Source organism: Ascaphus truei, chromosome 6, assembly GCF_040206685.1.
Source record: "Ascaphus truei isolate aAscTru1 chromosome 6, aAscTru1.hap1, whole genome shotgun sequence".
Classification (NCBI taxonomy): domain Eukaryota; kingdom Metazoa; phylum Chordata; class Amphibia; order Anura; family Ascaphidae; genus Ascaphus; species Ascaphus truei.
In genome coordinates, this window is record NC_134488.1 from 122,268,725 (window position 1) to 122,275,155 (window position 6,431).

Consider the following 6,431-nt stretch of genomic DNA (forward strand, 5'->3'; position numbering starts at 1 on the left):
ACCTTCAGCGGCGCATGGCGAAGAGGACAATAGACGCCGCACCCAGTCGACATGCTCCACTTCTGGGTCAGCGCAGGATGCTGAACCAACCAACGGGATTCAGGGTAAGGAAATGAATCCTATGTCTAGTACTGAGAGTAGCGATTCGGATAGTGACAGCGACATTTCAGAGTCAGAGAGTGCAACACGACTACACAAGACCCCGATGTATATATTCCTAAAGAAACAGCAAGTGGGAATTAACCGGGCACTTAAGGCTACGCAGGAGGCAGCGGGGGAGAGCAAGGACCCAAAAATAAAGGACGGTAGCGTCAGCGCCAGTGCAGCGATGAAGGGGAAGGACACATACGCCTGCGCTATGACCTCTCTCTCCAGTTGGGTTACACCCAAGGTGAGAAAAGCAATTATAAAAGGGAAATTCACAGACGTATACGACCTTTCTACTGAGGGGTTGCAGGCCAAGAAAAAAGCGAAGGCTGAAGGCGATGAGGGCGGTAACAAGCATAAAGCCATGGACAACTGGCTAAGGGGTTACCTAGTGTTAGCCAGCTGCCTGCTGGAGAAGCACCCAGAGGAGGGCCTGAATGTCCTTAAATACATTGAACTGATACACGACACACACAAAACGTATGGGGCGCAGCGTGGCACAAATACGATGAGGAGTTTAAGCACAAGATGCACGGTAACCCCGTTCTGAATTTTGGCACTAAGGACCTGGACTTATGGATCCGCCGGGTTACACCGGAGAAATTAGCTCCCTTTGCCAGGGGGCCGGGTGGGTGGCCAGCTAATCAACCACCAGGTAAACCCAAGAGATCAGAGTGCTGGGACTTCAATAAAAACTCTTGCTCAAGGGGAGGGGAGTGTAGGTTCCTACACGTTTGTTCAATCTGCAGCGGCGGCCACCCAGCTCAGAAATGTTTTAGAAAAGCCAAGACCACCGTCAAGCAGGCTGATAGTGGCCCTAGCAAGGGCGGAAACGCCAATTAAATTAGAATGTATGCTGCCATGGCTCGAGGCCTACCATTGTCAGGCTACAGCGGATTTTCTCAAAAGAGGTTTTAGGGAGGCTTTTGACATTCCAGTTGGGTCCAATTTGGTAACAACCCGCGCAAGTCGCAACCTTAAATCCGCCTCGATTTACCCGCACGTTGTGCGGGAAAAAATTAACAAGGAGGTAAGCCTGGGACGCATGGCAGGGCCATTTCACTCACTGCCCATACACAATTTAAGCATATCCCCCTTAGGGGTAGTTCCAAAGAAAGTACCCGGCAAATTCAGGCTCATTCAGCACCTATTTTACCCCAAGGGCAGATCCGTCAATGACGCGATCGATCAGCAAGCGTGCCATGTCCAATACCAATCGTTTGATAGGGCCATCACCATAGTCAGGACTTATGGGAGGGGGGCCCTTATAGCCAAGCTGGACATAGAGTCAGCATTTCGCCTATTACCATTACACCCAGGTAGTTTCAGGCTCATGGGTTGCAAGTTCGAGGGGGCTTACTACGTGGACATGTGCCTCCACATGGGCTGCGCCATTTCCTGCGCCTTTTTTGAGGCATTTAGCATGTTTATACACTGGTGCATAATTGAGCGTACGGGGTGTGACACTATAGCACATTACTTGGATGATTTCCTCCTCGTGGGGCCCCCTGAGTCCACACTTTGCAAGAGGCTCTTAGAGAGCAGCTCTGCGCTAATGCGTAACATGGGGATACCCATAGCTGAGGACAAAACAGAGGGCCTGGTGAGCACCTTATCATTCCTAGGGATCGAGATCGATTCAGTGGCTGGGGAATCTAGGTTGCCCAGGGATAAAGTTATCAAACTGAGAGGTCTTATTCAGGAATGCAAGGGTGCTAGGAAGGTTACACTAAGGCAGATGCAGGCACTGCTCGGGCTCCTAAATTTCACATGTAGGGTCATACCCATGGGCAGGATTTTCAGCAGGAGATTAGAGAGGTCAACCGCGGGGGCATCCCGACCACTGCACCGCATCAGGGTCACTAAAGAGCTTTGATCAGACCTGGGTGTCTGGGAAGCTTTTCTCCAGGACTTTAATGGCAAAAAGCTATGGATAGAAGGGGGCCGTAGTAACCAAGAGCTAGAGCTGTTCACAGACGCGGCGGGGTCGCTAGGCTTCGGGGCTTACCTAAAAGGGGAATGGTGCACAGAACCATGGCCCCAGGCATGGATAGACTCGGGTTTAACAAAGAACATTGCCTTCCTGGAGCTTTTTCCCATCATAGTGGCGGTAGAGCTTTGGGCTAAGGAGCTCAGTAATAAACACATCATATTCTGGTCTGACAACCTTGGGGTGGTGGGAGCAGTAAAAAGCCTCTCCGCAACATCAAGCCCAGTGATACGGCTGTTGCGGAGGCTGGTGCTGCTTTGCATGCGCAGCAACATCAACTTTAAAGCCAAGCATGTCCCGGGGAGATTAAATGTGATAGCAGACGCCTTATCGCGGTTCAATTGGACTGCGTTTAGGCGAGCAGCGCCAGCGGCAAATGCCATAGGTCTAATGTGCCCACGTCACCTTTGGCAGATAGGGATATCGGACTAATGGACCTGGTCCAGAAGTCGCTAGCCCCACGCACCTGGAAAACCTACCTCCGGGCTTGGCACACATGGCTAGCATTCAAGCAAAAGGACAGGGTTGAGGGTAAGCGAGGTAGCAGCGCACGGATAATTAGCTTCCTCCAGGCCCAGAAGGCAGCTGGGGTGACGTGGACCAGTGTTAGGGCCATGTTGGCAGGTTTGGCTTTCTTCCTGAAGCTCCATAACCGGAAGGACATAACCAAGGATTTCATAGTAAGGAGAATCCTCATAGTCTGGGGTAGGGGCGAAGCCAAGAGAACTGACGGTAGGGAGCCGGTAACGCTAGACAGGCTTGGGTTATTGATGATGGCAGCAGAAGAGGTATGTGTCAATACAGCGGAAAGGGAGCTGTTCAGAGTAGCATTTGCCGTGGCTTTCTTTGGCGCCTTCAGGGTCGGCGAGCTAGTGGCAGCATCTAAAGCAAGCCGGGGTGTGGGTTTTCTTTTCGCAAACATGATTATTAATGCTACGTCGGTGGCGTGCAAGATCCACAGGTCTAAAACCGACCAAGCGGGAAGGGGAGCGTGGGCTCATCTCACGATGAACCTTAATGAAAAAGTGTGCCCAGTGGCGCTGATTAAGCGCTACGCAAGGCATAGGCCCAAGGTAGGGGGCAATTTCCTCATCCATCAGGACGCGACGCCGCTCACGAGGTACCAGTTTCAAAGCGTTTTTAGGCGGTGCCTTGCAGCTGGGGGGATGGATCCTAGTTTATTTGGTACTCATTTCTTCAGAATCGGCGCCGCTACAGCGGCAGCTGAGAACGGCTGTACGCCGGAGCAAATAAAAAAACTGGGGAGGTGGAAGTCCAGTGCCTATAGAGGTTACATCAGGGCCAAGGGGCACAGCAGCGTGCGGACGCAAGAATATTAACATGCTTTTCCCTCGCAGTAGGTAGCCGTGCAAGAACCCTGGAAGTTTGGATCATGGGTCATTCCTTCATCCATTGGGCGCACGAATGGGCGAAGGATCACCGGTGCGGCCAGCAGCTGGGGTTTTCGGAAGAGAGGGTGAATTTGCGTTGGATGCGCTTGGCTGATCTGCAACCGGCTCTGGACAAGGCGCTGGCAAAATTTAAGATGGAACCGGACGTTATTGTACTACACCTTGGGGGGAATGACCTAGCCAACATCAAAACCCTAGAGGTAATTTACGGGTTGCAGCAGGAATGCGCCCGCTTGAAGGCGCTGTGGAGGGAGGTTGTAATTATTTGGTCCGAAATTATTCCAAGGCGGATTTGGAAGGGGCCGGGGAAATGGATCGGGAAAGAAAAGGCTAGGAAGAAAGTAAGTAAGGCCATGGGCAAATTCATCCTCTCTTGTGGCGGTAAAACCCTTAGGCACAGAGAGATTGACGCCAGGGACGGCAGCTGTCACCGAAGAGATGGTGTACATCTATCGCCAAAGGGTTTGGAGGTGTTCCTACATAACATCAAGGGGAGTTTGCGGGAGGAATTAAGGTCAGAGGTCGCAGCTTTGGGTGGGCGTGTCGGCCCCAGGGGAGCCAGTGCCCGGCAGAGGGGCCTCCGGGTGGCGGAGCTGCCGCGCCAGCCAAGCTCAGGAGACGGAGAACGGGCGAGGACTTTAGGGTCCGCCTGTCAGCTGGAGCCCCTAGAACAGCTCGGCAGGCTGGAGGCGCCGGCTTTAGGGCCGGGCCGGCCTATGCCCAATCAACGCTGGTAAAAGGCTGGGCGCCAGCTTTAGGGCTGGGCCTAAGCTGACCCTAGGGGCGGGAGGGGGAGGGAAGCAGCCCAACATCGGCTGAATGAGGATCTCCCCCTCCCATTTTACAGTGCTGTGGGCGGGGGGAGGGAGCGGGCCAATTGCTGGCTGCCTGGGCAAGGATCTCCCCCCCATGCACATGATACGGGCGGGGGGAGGGAGCGGGCCAATTGCTGGCTGTCTGGGCAAGGATCTCCCCCCATTTTGCATGAATCCTGCTTGGCTGGCAGGCAGGCTGGTTGATTTTAACAGCGGGTGTTAAAATAAAGCTGTGACCTTTTCTTCCAACCTTGTGTGGTGTGACGTTATTTGGTTTAGCGTTACAAAGGAGGGGCGGCGCTTAAAGCCTTTATGATGAGACAGAGGCCCCAGAATGGGGTTGTAGGCTCCTTAAGGGCTGCGACGTCCTGATTGGCGTGAGCTGGGGGGTCGGATAACCCCCCTTCCCCCATGGAGTGGGAAGGCTGTTGTCCCCTCCCATCTAGGGGGAGGGGGGTGAGAGGATATAAAGAGAGGGTCCCTGGGGGGAAGAGTCAGAGCTAACAGAATTCCCACCCACCCATCCCCAATGTTTTGCTATTGTATTAAACTGTTGGAATGTTATATTAACATGATTTTGTATCACCCAGGAGCAGTTTGTCTTCTTCTTTTTTATATGCCATTCCCCTTCTTTAATAACTATAGCAGTCTAGTTACTAAGGCCGAGTTTATAGTACTTGCTACGGCGACTTGTGACGTTGTGCAGCAACTACATGCACGCAGTCGCGGGTGATCACAATGGACGAGACAGCGACGATGACTGGTGACTTCAACAGCGATCTCTGCGTGACGTGAGCGGTTCAGCCAATGAGGGCGAACCACTCATGTCCACGCCTCCGTCACGCCCCCCGGTCGCAATCTCTGGTATCCTGCACCAGAGTGCAGGAATCGCTGTAGGGACTGATGTCACGCGGTCGCGTCGCCGCAGCCCCTACTATAAACTGGGCCTAGAGTTGCCTGGCTGTGAACCTGGGGCAAACCCAGTACACACACACACACACACACACACAAGCATACATTACCATGAAGCGGCAAAGAGGCGACAGCACTCAGACAGTTTGAAGCAGTATTATGTATTATGTATTAAACATATAGCATAGATACGTGCTATATGTTTAATACATAAAACTACTTCAAACTGTCTGAGTGCTGTCGCCTCTTTGCCGCTTCATGGTAATGTATGCTTTTATTATTTCTATGGGACATGCACCAGCCCACTACTGATATATATATATACAATACCGCGTTGATATATATATATATATATATATATATATATATATATATATATGCAATACAATACCGCGTTGAAACGAAATCGGAGGCAGCACTCCAATGGATAATCAAAAAAAATATTGTGAGTTACCAAGACACCATAACCGACGTTTCAGACCGTAGGCGGGACCTTTTGTCAAGCTGTTCCTTGCTTTATTCTATCTATCTATCTATCTATCTATCTATCTATCTATATATATGTATATTTTATCCCATTGACAGCAGGTGGAGTTTCTAGATTGATAAATCTGACGCAATCTTTTTTCACTGACCTCATCCCAGTTTTGCAGTTGGAAGAATTTAATAAATAGCACCTATGGTGACGTTTTTGCCACAGTTTTTGCCAACCAAAACACCTCGGTAAATATGCCCATATGACGCCTAAAACTCTACATATGGCCAGCTAACGAGTACACTACAGAAAAAGCATACGCATCGAACATTTTCTAACCATAATTATTTAGATTTACATAGAAACTAAGAGCAGATAAGAAACATCTGAACCCCGATAGCGTGAGATCCTAGGGCATAGGTGGCCAACTCGAAGACTGAGCCACTGATTGCGCCACCTGTGCTGAAGCAGGGATATCCTGAAAACCTGACCTGTTGGTGGCCCGTGAGGACCACTGTCCTATGGGCTATGTATCAAAAACCAGCAAAACTACAGAATAAACAGACGAAACGCATTTAGCAAGGAGGAAAATCCCATTGGTTTTAACACAAACGTTTTTCCTTAGAAATTTAATTATTTTGGGGGGCTATATTTTTGCAGCTAAAACAATCTCCAACTTC